The sequence below is a fragment of the Mastigoproctus giganteus genome, chromosome 2 (assembly GCF_048544385.1).
Source record: "Mastigoproctus giganteus isolate SK-2022 chromosome 2, ASM4854438v1, whole genome shotgun sequence".
In the NCBI taxonomy this organism is placed as follows: Eukaryota; Metazoa; Arthropoda; class Arachnida; order Uropygi; family Thelyphonidae; genus Mastigoproctus; species Mastigoproctus giganteus.
The window spans coordinates 175287099-175301503 of NC_143576.1; the positions used below are offsets into that span (position 1 = coordinate 175287099).

The 14405-nt window shown below is 35.2% G+C and overlaps 1 protein-coding gene across 1 annotated transcript in view; it reads left to right on the top strand.

Annotated features, from left to right (window-relative positions):
* The window catches only part of LOC150089767 (uncharacterized), a 118031-nt gene that overhangs the window by 32836 nt on the left and 70790 nt on the right, over positions 1–14405 (top strand). The window lies entirely within an intron of this gene.

Sequence of the window (14405 nt, forward strand, 5' to 3'; positions counted from 1 at the left end):
CTAGAAAAGTTTATGTATATCATTGACAAAATTCCATGAACTGTCCTGGCAGCCTGTCTGAATTGCTCAGACAATTTCATATCTGACTGCACAGTTAGTCCCAAGTCTTTTTTTCATTTTCCACTTCCTAGATTGCAGTACCACACAGTTGGTTTGTTAATCTAGGATTACTGCTATCCACATGCAGTACCTTCAAGGCAGTTCACATTTAACATTTGTCAATGTTAAACTTGAACTGCCATTTCTCAACCCATCAACCTAATTTTCCTAGATCTTATTGCAGTAGCTCACCCTGATTACTGTCAACCAACCATTGTATAATCTGCAAACTTAGACATTAAGCCTGATATACCTTCATCACTATCATTAATAAATATTGAAAACAACAATGAGCCCAACACTGAACCCTGGGGACTCCACTGATAACATTAGTCCACAAAGAGCAATGCTCATTGATAACCACCCTCTGTTTTTTCCCACTCAACCATCCCTTTATCCATATCAGTAACTTTCCCTTAATGTCACATTGGTACAGTTTGTACAGCAGTCTTTTTTAAGTACAACAATATTAAAGATCTTTCTGAAATCCAAGCATATATAATATCAGAATTATTTTTGGAATTTTTTATTTATTTTTGTCTTGTCTGGAAATCTGAGTGTCATCGAAAATGAGCATAAGAGTAGAAGAATCCTTTTTGCAAGATATGACTGAATTTTAGAAGGATTGAAATCAGCTAAGTTATCTTTGCCCCACTGGAGAATTACCTGAAGATCAGCATTTAAGAGGGGAACAGAGGGGGCGTAGAGGGGAACAGGTATCCTGTGTGTTATCAGACACTCAGCCTAAAACACTGATGGATCCAATATCTCTCTATTACAGAAGATTTAGGAGAAGTCCGGTTGGCCTGCCTCCCTAAAATCCACTCATGCACACCTTCTCGATGGTAAGCCCTGTTATGTCACTTAGGTGGCAACGAACGTGTAGAGTGGTTCTCTTCAAGATGCCTGGTCAGTGAGAAGAGGAAAAGACCAAACCCTCCAGCATATGAGAGCACAACAATACAAATGGCCCTCAGTCCCCAGCAGCTTTCACTCTCCCTCTTACGGCAGCGAGAGGGTCAGAGTGGAAGCAGAGGGTGCTAAGAATCTCTGGGTACGACCAGGCTGCCATGCACGGAAACTGAACTTGGCCTGTTATAACGTACGATCACTCGTCGGTGAAGACAGGATATTAGAGCCGGAAAAGGAATTAGAAAATGTGAATTGGAATATCATCGGTTTGGCTGAAACAAGAAGAAGAAATTAATCATTTATAAGTTTATCAAGTGGAAATCTGCTGTACACCGATGGAAACAGTGAAAGGAGTGAAGGTGGAGTTGGGTTTCTGGTCCATAAAGATTTTAAAAACAACATTTTGGAATTCAAAAGTACATCACCAAGGGTGTCAAGACTAATACTCAAGATTTCTAAGAGGTACAAGCTAAAGATTATAATGATTTATGCACCAACATCAAGCCATGATGATGAAGAGGTTGAAGAAATGTACATCGAAATTGAGAGTCTTCTAGATGAGCAGAAAACCCACTACACTATTATTATGGGGGACTTCAATGCTAAGGTTGGAAAAAGGCAAAACAGGCAGAAAGAGGAACTATAGGAAATTTTGGAATTGGTGAAAGAAATAAAAGAGGTGAAAGACTTGTGGAATTTGCAGAATCTCAAGGACTGTCAGTAATGAACACTTTTTTCAAGAAAAGGGTGAACAGAAAGTGGACATGGAAGAGTTCAAATGGATTAACAACTAATGAAATCGACTTCATCCTCACTAACAGAAGATATATTGTGAATGATGTTACCGTCCTGAATAAGGTAAATGTTGGAAGTGATCACAGAATGGTAAGATGTACACTTGATATAGATGTAGGAAAGGAAAGGAAAAAACTGACTCGAGTAAATAATAGAAAGGTCTTTGAGATAACAGAGGAGGAGAAAAAGCAGTATGTACTGGAACTTAAAAACAAGTTTGAGCTTCTGCAGACTGCTGAGGACCAAGATATCGACGAGGAATATTACAACTTTCTGAAAGTGATAAAGCCCAAGAAACCTATAGGGAAACAGAAATCCAAAGAAGAAAAATTTAGTCAAGAAACACTTGTCATGATGAACGAAAGACGACAAATGAAGAGCAAGAAAAACACTGACAGGGAGAAAATTGAGTATACTGAGTTATGCAAAGCCATTAGAAAGAGACTCAGAGAGGACATAAGAAGATTTAACACAAGAAAAGATTTAACACTTATAAACAGCAGAGAAGGCATAATTCAAATAGCAGAAGACTACTATAGAGAATTATACAAGGAGCGAGGGAATGATACCAGCAGTGGGGAAGATGGATTGCAAAGTAGCAACACATACGGCATACCCGATATTCTTCCTGATGAGGTAGAACATGCATTGAAGAAAATAAAGAATCGGAAAGCCCCGGGGGAAGATGAAGTTACTGTAGAGTTGTTAAAATTGTGAGGAAGAGACATAACACAAAAACTGGCAAGGCTCTTCACAAAGTGCATTAGAAAAGGTGTGACGCCTAAGCAGTGGAATAATGCAATCATAATTTTGCTGCATAAGAAAGGAGATAAATCAGAAATTGGAAATTATAGACCAATTAGCTTGTTATCCTACATCTACAAGTTGTTCACAAGAGTCATTACTAACAGATTAGAAAGAATACTTGATGAGAATCAACCGAAAGAGCAAGCTGGCTTTAGGACAGGATTCTCAACTATGGATCACCTTCATGTAATATCACAGCTAATGGAGAAAGCAAATGAATATAAAACACCATTATGTGTGGCATTTGTGGATTATGAAAAGGCATTTGACTCCATACAGCATAAGGCAATGTTTCGGGCACTGCAAAGACAAGGCATAGATACCCCATATATTATGATTTTGAAGAAAATATATGAGAGTGCTACCTCCTTTATTAGACTAGACAAAGACAGTAGCAAATTTAAAATCGAGAAAGGAGTTCAACAAGGAGACACAATATCTCGGAAGCTGTTTACTGCTGCCCTTGAGGAAGCTTTCAGAAGATTAGACTGGTCGCAGGAAGGAGTCAATGTGAACAGAGAATACCTAAACCATTTACAATTTGCAGATGACATTGTGGTTATAAGCTACGATCCCAAAGAATTAGAGGAAAATCTTACTCAGTTATGCACAGTTAGTAAGGATTTTGGACTAAAGATGAATTTGGCTAAAACAAAAGTAATGATGAACAAGTATACCACGGAAAGCGAAATAATGATTGAAGGAGCAGTAATTGAAAAGGTGGAGTCATATACTTATATGGGACAAGTTATTAGCTGTAATAATGATAAATGGCTGGAAGTCAAGAGAAGAATAAATTTTGGGTGGATAGCATTCAGGAAATATAGTCACATACTGAAGAGCAATATCCCAGTTTGTCTGAAACGTAAAATAATGAACCAATGTATACTCCCCACCATGACTTATGGAAGTGAAACTTGGGCACTCACCAAAAGAATGGAAGAGAAGCTGAGAACTACACAGTGAAGAATGGAACAAATTATATTGGGAATCAGACTGTTAGATAAGAAGAGAAACACATGGATTAGGCAGCAAACTCAAGTAAAGGACATTCTTATCAAAACTAAAGAACTAAAATGGTCTTGGGCAGGACACATAGCTCGAAGACATGATGACAGATGGACTAAGAAAATAACAGAATGGTACCCAAGAGGAGCTAGAAGAAAACCTGGAAGACAAAGGCAGAGATGGATAGATGAAATTCATGAGTTTTTGTAAATGGATGGTCAGTGCTCAAAACAGAAAGAACTGGAAAGTTGCTGGAGAGGCCTTCATCCTGCAGTGGATTGAAAATGGCCGATGATGATGATGATTGGATATTCAGGAAGTTGAAGTGGTTTGTGCAATGCGATGTGCTACCATCAGTAAAGCTATGGATAAAATTTCTGGTCAATGGAAGGTCATTAATATACAAGTGAAAATGAGTGGGAGTAAGACCCAAACCTTTCTTCCAGCGAAGTTAGAAGACAGAGAGCACTCTACCATCACCTGTAGTGAGCAGTCAGAGAGAAAACCAGATATCCAATTACAAAAAATGTTGGAAACCATAAGATGGAAGCATATTTAGAAGACTTTTATGACAAACATGATCAAAAGCGTTTAAATTGTTAAGAGCAACTACCTGAGTATCACCAAACTCTTCTATTGAATTTGTCCATAGATGGGTAACACAAGCCAGTGTATCATTAGCATTAGCATGATTTCATTTGATATTAATGCAAGAAATAATCAATTAAAAAATTAAGTAAAAGTAATCTTGATATGGTATAGGCGTGTAAATAGGATAGGAGATTAGTTAAAAAGATATTCAAAGCAAAACTGAATTGTAATAGACAAGGACAGTGGATTGATGTTACCAAGCAAGCACTGGTGGGTAGGGGTTTCACTATAAGGGCTAATGAACTAATGGATAATAGGATAGTATAGTGGAAAATAATCAGTGGACGGCTGTTCAGAAGGAATGATTTGTAATATCACAGTACTTGTACATTCACTCTGTATAACAGATTTGGATGTTGATGATGAAGATAGTTATTAATGTTTGCTTTTATTGCAAGTTTATTATCTAATGTTTTGATAAAGATTATTTCTTTTTCTTTTAGAGCTTTTGAGACAGATTTGCTATAAATATTATACTGTTCACTATTGGCAGCCTACATACATATTTATATACTACTGCAATTTTCCTTCTCATGAGTAAAAAGCATCTTGTATTTAAATAGTTTGGAGGGCTTTAAAATGAACATGTTTTAGATTTTTTTTTTTTTTTTTTTTTTTTCCCTTTGTACCAGTTGTGTATACATGGTATTCTATTTATGTGACATTTCTTAGAATCAGCTTCTCTGTCAAAAAGAAAAACGTTTTTGTCAATGAACCCTTGGGGGACTCCACTAATAATATTAGTCCATGAAGAGAAATGCCCATCTCTTTTATTTACTTTTTAAATCAAAACAGATGTAATATAACATAAGCAGTCTCTTTTAATTAAGCTTTCTGAAACCCTGCCAAAACAACTGTGGCAAAAGCCTCTGACTTCCATTTTTTAACTTTCATTTTCCACTACCCTGAATGTAGGTAGTGAAAAATGAGTACCACACAGTTGATAAATAATTCTGAAATTACTGCTATCCATATGCAGTACCTTGCATATGTCAATGTTAAACTTCACCTGCCATTTCTCAGCCCATTGACCTATTATTTTCCTAGATCTTGTTGCAGTAGCTCACCCTCATTGCTGTCGTTAGCCACCCTGCTACCATTGTGTCATCTACAAACTTAGATATTAAACCTGATGTACCTTCATCAATATCATTAATAAATATTGAAAACAACAATGGGCCTAGCACTGACCCCTGGGGCTACTCCACTAATAATATTAGTCCACGAAGAGAAATGCCCATTAATAACCACTCTCTGTCTTCTGCCACTTAACCGGCCCTTTATCCATAGCAGTAACGTTCCCTTAATGTTACTTTGCTCCAGTTTGTTCAGCAGTCTTTTATATGCAACACTATCAAAAGCTTTCTGAAATCCAAGTATATGGTATTAAAATTGCCCTGCATTACTTCTTTAACCAGTGATTCCATTATAACAAGTCTGCATTCATGTGTCTATTATGTATTCCTTACACTATATGGCCAATACTAATAGTGATAAAATGAAATGATTTAATTCTTATTCTGAATTTGTTAACATTTTGATGAAAATTTTATTTCATTTATGGGATAGAATATTATGCAACATCACATTAATTACATGATTGATGAAATGTAAACATTTATATGATTTTGGATAAAGCTAAGGGAAATTTCACTACATTTCAATGGCTTTATACAAAAAATTTTTTTTTTTTTTTTTTTTTATAAGTGTGTGATGCATAAAAATAGTGATGCCAGAAAAGAAGGCCAAATGTGTCATTGTTTGCAGAATCAAAATCTGTAATTACATGCATTGAATTTATTGCTGTTAATACGGAAAGAATCCTTCCTCCAAATAAAGTATCAGGAGATGGGTTCAGAATTTTCAAACAACAGGAAGCATGATTGATCTGCCTCAAATTGGATGTCCACACGTCTCAAGGAAACCATTGAAAATGTCCAAGCAACATTTCAGTGCAGTCCTCAGAAGTTGATTTGTTGTTGTGCTTTTTTTGAACTGTATTTACCACAATCTACAATCCATAAAGTTTTGCATAAGCAATTACATCTTTATGCATACAAAATACAATTTGCTCAAGCTCTGCAGCACATGCCACTACTACTACTACCTTCCTCAGTGCTGTACATTTGTTTGTTCCATACTGGCTTCAATGGATGAAGGCAACGAATACCTACTTAAAGAAGGTACTTTTCTGAGATGAGCCACTTTCTGTGTACCTGTACATGTGAATTGCAACAACATTCAGATATGGCATTCCAAAAACTTGTATGGCATTTGTGAACACATTCATGATAACCCCAAGTTAAACATTTGGTGTAGGTGCATGCATGATAGGGTGCTAAGTCCATATTTTTTTTATGAGAAGAGCATCACAGGAAACCTTTATCTTGACATACTGCAGCACTTTGTGATCCCTCAGCTGAAAGTGTTGCAGCCATTCATAATTTTTCAACTGGATGGCATATATCTATACTGGAATGCAAATGGTCATCATTTTCTGGATGAAACCCTTCTTGGTAGATGAATGGGCGGTGATGGACAAGTCACCTGGCCTCCATGCTCCCCTGACATCATACCCTTATACTTCCTCCTTTGAGGGTACCTCAAGGATTTTGTGTACAGAACACCAGTTACTCACATTGAAACTCTTCATGAAATCAAAACTGTGTGTGTTGATATGCTGACCCATACATGGCAAGAAGTGGAATTTTGCCTTTATGTTCTAAGGGTGCACTTGTTGAGGTGTATTGAATGGCATATTGAAGAAAATAAAGTTTTGGAGTTTCATAATAATTTGCATAAGACTGCATTGCTCTGCCTTTTGGTTGTGACATAATTAAATTTTAAAATAGGAACAGGACTTTATGGACATGGCTTCCCATGTGTAATAAAATCATGACTCTGCTTGTACAAAGCATTATGAATGAATCAAAGAATGATAAATTTCATCCGTCACTTGTATATAATGCCAACTACATTGACACTGTGCATGAGAACTTCATTTTTTATTTAAAAAAAAGGCTGCAAATTCATTATTGCATGAATTACTTCAAATGTATGGAAGGGGATGAATCTGATTGGTCCACTTGATATCGATGGTTCGACTGTTGATGATCCTGCTCAGATAGCAAACAAACTGAATGAGTATTTTGCATCTACATTCACACATGAAGAGTTGTTAAGGTTTGAAAATGGCAGAAGGTTATCAAATTGTAGCAGGGTGCTTAATGATTTTGTAATAACTGAGAGCAAAGTGGAGGAAAAATTGTTGAAGTCAAACTTAAGAAAGGCACCTGGGGTGGATGGGATCTGTCCAGTTATATTAAACAAGGCGGCAAAGCAACTAAGCAAACCCTTAGCTATAATTATGAGAGCATCCTTGGACTCAGGGTAGGTTTCCACAGACTGGAGATGTGCAAATGTATCCCCAATTCACAAAGGGGGATCGAAGGGTGACACGAGTAATTACAGACTAGTTAGTTTAACTTCTGTTCCGGGTAAAATAATGGAGTCACTGCTTAAAGATGCATTGCAGGATCGTCTAGACAAGACTGCAGCAATAATTCAGACACAGCATGGATTTGTTAAGGGAAAGTCTTGTCTAACAAATTTGATAGGATATTATGATGTGGTTACAAAGGAACTGGATGCAAAAAATAATTTTGATATCATATATTTGGATTTCGGGAAAGTTTTTGACACTGTTACGCATGGAAGACTATTGTACAAATTGGAGCAGAATGGTATTAAGGGTAAATTGCTACAATGGATAAAAGGATGGTTGAGTGGGAGAAGACAGAGGGTGGTAATTAATGGGTGTTGCTCTTCGTGGACTAATGTTATTAGTGGAGTCCCACAGGGTTTGGTGTTGGGTCCTCTGTTGTTTTGTATATTTATCAATGATATTGATGAAGGTATATCAGGCTTAGTGTCGAAGTTTGCAGATGAAACAAAGGTTGGCAGGGTTGTTAATGACAGTAATGGCAGTGTGCTACTGCAACAGGATCTAGATAATTTAGGAGATGGGCTAAGAAGTGGCAACTGAAGTTTAACCTTGACAAATGCAAAGTACTGCATATGGGTAGAAGTAACCCCAGAGAAATGTACCAACTGTGTGGTACTACACTTAAGGTGGTAGAAAATGAAAAATACCTGGGAGTAATTGTGTAGTCAGATATGAAGTTTTCTGAGCAATGCAGACAGGCTGCCAGGGCAAGTCATGGGGTTTTGTCAATGATATATAGGAATTTTGCTAGCAGGGAAAAGGAGGTGATTGTCCCTCTGTATAAGGCAATGGTCAGACCACGCCTTGAGTACTGCGTACAGGTCTGGAGGCCTCATTTTAGGAAGGATGTAGATTTACTTGAGCGTATACAGAGAAGGGCAACAAGATTGGTGAGGGGAATGAATTGATCCTCTTACCAAGAGAGGCTTAACTTCTGCAAATTGCAGTGGCTGGAGACTAGGCACCTGCACGGTGATCTGATTGAGGTGTATAAGGCCTTGAATGGGTTGAGCACGCTGAATTCTGATGGGATCCTTCCACTTGTTCAGATTACAAACCTATGGGGGCATAAATTGAAATTAAGAAAAGACATGTAGAATAGATGTGCGGAAATTTGCCTTTAGCCAGCGGGTGGTTAATTGCTGGAACAAACTTCCATCTGTCGTTGTGGAAGTTGATAAGTTAAATAAATTTAAGGAGGAACTTGACAGACATTTGGAGGGAATAGTGTGTTTTTTTTTTTTTTTTTTTGGGCTGATGCTGCATAAGCTCATACACTTGCTTTCTTGCATCACATGCTACTACTACTACTATATTTTGTTGCAGTAGAATTTACATGCAGGTGTGTTTGTTGTTATATAGACATGGCATGAATAATCTACCTAGCCTACTTGTTTTTTTTTTTTTTTTTTTTTTTGCAGACACTTCAAACTTTTCAGCCTTTTTTTATATACTTTGTTCTTTAAATATTTATTTGTATGTTTCCCCATTTTAATTTTCCATAAACAGGAGATTTTTTTGTGCAGTTCATTGTAATAAATACTTTGGACATTTTTAATACCAGTGCTCCATTGAGACAAAGAACATGAACTGCAGATTAGTTAAAAGTTATTTTTGTAACAATCCAGGTTAAAATTTTTTTACAAATGTGGAAATAGTTTCATGATTAAACAGCCACCGTGGATGGGGGACCATAGAGATGGAGTGCTTCATAAAAAAATCTTGAATAGAGAGCATGAAGTGTGCAGAGGCATTGTCATGATACAAATGCCAATTCCCTGAAGCCCACATTTCTGACTAATTTCTCTGATGAGTATCATGTAAAGATGGGGTTGATGGCATAATACCCTATAATTTTAAGGGAGGCGGAAAGTGAGTGCATTGAACCATTGAGGCTAATTATGAGAGCATCACTGGACTCATGAGAAATTCCATTGGATTAGAAAATTGCCAATGTATATCCAGCACATAAGGGTGGTAGTGGTAAATTGCTGATTGGTCAATCTAAGTTTAGTTGTAGGAAAAATCGTGGAGGCAATGATCAAGAGTAGAATTCAGGATCATTTAATTATAAATTGAATTCTGAAGGATACACAGCATGGTTTTGTGAAAGGGAAATCGTGTTTCACAAATTTGGTTAGTTATTTTGACAGGGTCACTCTTGAACTGGATTTAGGGAATAATTTCGACATTGTTTAGCATTAGCATTAGTACAGGCATATGATGCAAGAAAGTAAGCTTATACAGCATCAGCCAAAAAAAAAAAAAAACCCTTCCTATTTTGCCTATCCCTTCGCTCCAAATGTTTGTTTAGTTCTGCCTCTAATTTATTTAAGCTGTCAACTTCTACGACGACAGATAGAAGTTTGTTCCAGCAATCAAATGCCTGCTGGCTAAAGGCAAATTTCTGCACTTCTATTCTATAACTGTTTTTCCTCAATTTGAATTCATGTCCCCTCAGGTGATTAATCTGGGTAAGAGGAAGAATCCCATCAGCATTGAGCTTGCTCAAACCATTCAAGGCCTTATACACCTCAATCAAATCACCTCGCAGGTGCCTAGTCTCCAGACACTAAAGTTGCAAAACCACTATACTATCACAGATGGACAGAAAGTGATTTAACACATCACTGTGAGTGCCTCTTTTGCTGCTGCACAGTTATTGTGCACAGCTTTCTTAATGTGTAGGTTTATAAAACAGACATCAGTATTATATTAACTAATAAATAATGCACTCTTTATTTCTACAAATCACCTTATTTTACAAAGAGTCTTTCTTGCATTAAAGTGTTCTGTTTCACAATGGATTTCTTTATAATTTTGATATCTGGTTACATTAACTCATTAGAAGTTGTTCCCAAAACCTTTAATTTCATTACTCATGCTGAGTTGATTTGGCTCCATTTTTAAATACTTATAGCTGAACCATTTATGAACATTTCTCACTGTTTTTTTTTTTTTTTAACCTATGGTCTGTTCTATTTATTTTTCTGTTCTTGGATTGTACCATTGAGCAAAAAGTTACCCTAATTCACTTGTTCTCAACAACATGTCACATGCTCATATTGTAGTTTGTAATATTAAAAGGTTATTTTCATAATAGCAGTAGTTATTTTAAAAAAAAGGCCAATTTTCAATCACTGTTAGCATATTTTTTTTGTTGTTGCTTTCTTGTAATGCATTTGTTTGTTGTATTTGGCTTTCTTTGATTTTCTTATACTATTGGTTAGCCGTATACATGAGTGATTCATGTAACCTTCAGTGTGAGAGTGTCACATTTTTATAAAGAGCTGCAGAGAGACTTCCTAAAAAGACATTACAATTGCATTATGATCAAATAAATTCAGTAAATTTACTGAATTTTTATACATCAAACATAATTACAGTATAACAAATAAATTGAATGGATTTTTCTGAAAGATCTGGTAGTTTCTTGATTGTTTGGTTATTATTCATGCATAATTACATTAAAACAGTTAAGCTGACTTCTAACAGTTAGGCTTGCAATGTTTCACACTTGCTTTTGCATTTTTGGCCCTTTTTTTTTAATAATAGAGATTTTGAATTCAGTAAAGAAATCAAAAAAAAAAAAAATGTTTTCTTGAAAGAGCATTTCAGCTGGGTGGACAGTGGTTGAGCAGCATAAAAAGAGCTAAAAATTTCTGGGATTTGATTTACCTTTCTTTGTCTAGTTTTTGGATTAAGACAGATATTGAATATGTGGCTGGTTGCTAAATTAGTTCCTGTTATAAATTTATAATTTTAATTTTTAAAGATTGCTTTGCATTGAGTACATGTGATAATATAGTTGGCAAACTATATTTAAATTAAGTAGAGAATTTCCATTTTAATAGTTTAATGAATAAAGGTTTAATTTGATTTGTTATTGACATTTCTCTTGCCAAAGGATATGCAAGAAAGAAGTTTCACCACCACCACCATGATGAAAAAATCATCTAGAAATGAGCAATCTTCATGTCATCATCATCAAGAATTGAGTGTGTCAGTAATAGGATCAGGAAATTGGGGAAGTGTTATAGCAAGAATTATTGGTTCTAATGTTAGGACAAAAAAAGGTTTCAAGGAAACTGTAAAAATTTATGTTCATGAAAGAGATTGTAATAATCAGAGACTATCTGATGTTATCAATAATACACATGAAAATATCAAATATCTTCCAGGCTTCAAATTACCAACAAATGTGATTGCATTTTCCAATCTCCATGAGGCATCAGCTGCCTCTGATATACTACTTTTTGTTATTCCTCATGAGTTTGTTAGAGAAACTTGTTTACGCCTGGTAGGACAAATAAAACCATCTGCAGTTGCACTTTCTCTTTCAAAGGGATTTGAAGTAATGGCAGATGGAGAAATAATGTTAATGACGCAGATCATTAGCCAGTCACTACACATAAATGCTGGTGTACTGATGGGAGCCAATTTGGCTATTGAAGTTGCTAGTAAAGAATTTTCAGAAGCAACATTGGGTTTTAGTGATGAGAAAATGGGAAAAATTTTAAAAGGATTGTTTGAAACTGACTATTTTCATGTAACTTTATCTGATGATATTCCTACTATTGAATTATGTGGAGCACTCAAAAATATTGTTGCACTGGGAGCTGGATTTGTTGATGGACTAGGTTGTGGTAACAATACTAAGGCAGCTGTTATACGATTAGGTATGAAGGAGATAATCAGATTTATAAATCTTTTTTATCCTTCTTCAAAACTCAGTACTTTTTTAGAAAGTTGTGGGATTGCTGATATTATCACTAGTTGTTATGGAGGAAGAAACAGAAAAGTAGCTGAAGCTATGGTTCGCACTACAAGAAATATGATTGATCTGGAGTCAGAGCTACTTCAAGGGCAAAAGCTTCAAGGTCCACAGACAGCACAGGCAGTTTACACACTCCTTAAAAAGTATAATATTGAAGATCAGTTCCCATTATTTTATACTGTTCATAAAATCTGCATTAGAGATCTTTCGCCCGATCAGTTGATAAAAACACTACAGCGTTGTCCCGTAGTATTATAAGCATTATGTAGAATAATTTATAATTTCATTAGAAATTAAAATTGATATAAAAATGCATTTAGCAGCCTTCTAAGAATGTAACTTTCTGTTGGATACTGTTTGTTTTGTCAGGAGATTTACTCTTTCAGTCATTATAATGTAAGATATTCAAGAGTTCCACATTTTTTAAAATTCTGATTAAGTTTTTATTATTTTTAAATATTTTAACCTGTAATAGTTTTATGTTGCTTTTCTAATCAATGGAAAGTATTCATAAAATGATATCCCATGGCACATATGCCACTGATGTGAGGGGAAAATATCTCATGTGTCACTATGCACAATCCACTAATATGCTCTTACAACCTATCTGCAAAATTTTTACCTGCATTACCAAAGTCTTCTCTTTGCTTCAGTGAACCAAGTGCTAGATTGTAAGTTTTTTTCTTTTTTAGAAATTTGAACCATAAATATAAATTTTGTTTTGTATCTTGAAAAGTGTGTATGTGCTATAAAACTCTGAAATTGGAGAATTTATTTGCTCTGAATTTTTTATTATTATTATTTTTTTGGCTTAGACCAGTGTTTTTTAAACTGAACGGTGTTGAACTGTGTCATAAGATTTATTCAAAAATATGTTAATAAGAAAATTTTAATTAAAAATATAATTTCAAATTTAAAAGCAAAATACTCAGTGTTTTGTAGAGTATACAACACGACTGAATGACAGTGACTTAGTTGTATACAACATGACTGAATTTTATTAAACTATATTCTTAGTTGTATATATTTACCATCCACTACAGCAGTGGCTTTCAACTGCGGTGCCATGGTGTTTTATTGTAATAACTATCGTATAACATATTTTTTAAAATATTATCTTAGGGCGCCATGTGATTTGGGTTTAAGTTACTTAAACTTTTTTTTTTTTTTTTTTTTTAAATTTATATATTTATTTCATTATAAAAAGGTGTACGGTATATTTTTAATTTTATTTTGTGGTAATCTATAATTGATGTTTATTTAGTGCCTCTATATAAAGAATAAAATTATATATATATAATTTTTTGTCCTATTATCTTTACTTTCCCTTCCCTGTTTGTTTATTTTATATTATTTTGCGTTTCGTTTCGCTCTGCTTTATTGCCGTACTACTGGCTGATGTTTTTATTTTAAATATCATTTATTTTAATTATCAGATATAATTAGGCATCATGTGGAGGATGTGCATTTGCTGCCTCTAATGATAGCTACATAGCCATATTTATTTATTTTTATTACTTTTGCCTAACTTTTACCTCACTTAATATAAATTAGTGGTAGTAGTGGGTTGATATGCTAAATAAGCAGCGCCTGTGCCGCCATCTATTCTTTTCCTTTCTATTATATAAGCTGGTTAAGCTTGCATTATGTCAGTGGTGTGGCTCTGATCTAGAGTGCTGTCTGTTCTATAGATTATTTTTCGCTGCATAAGGACCACCGCCATGCAAATCCTCTGCATTGGTTGATCTATCGGAGAATGGAGGGATGGTTTGGTTCTTCGATATTTCTGCCTTTGCGATGATTTGTATGACGATTGAAATGCAGCGATTCCATGACCATTATTGGCCTCGT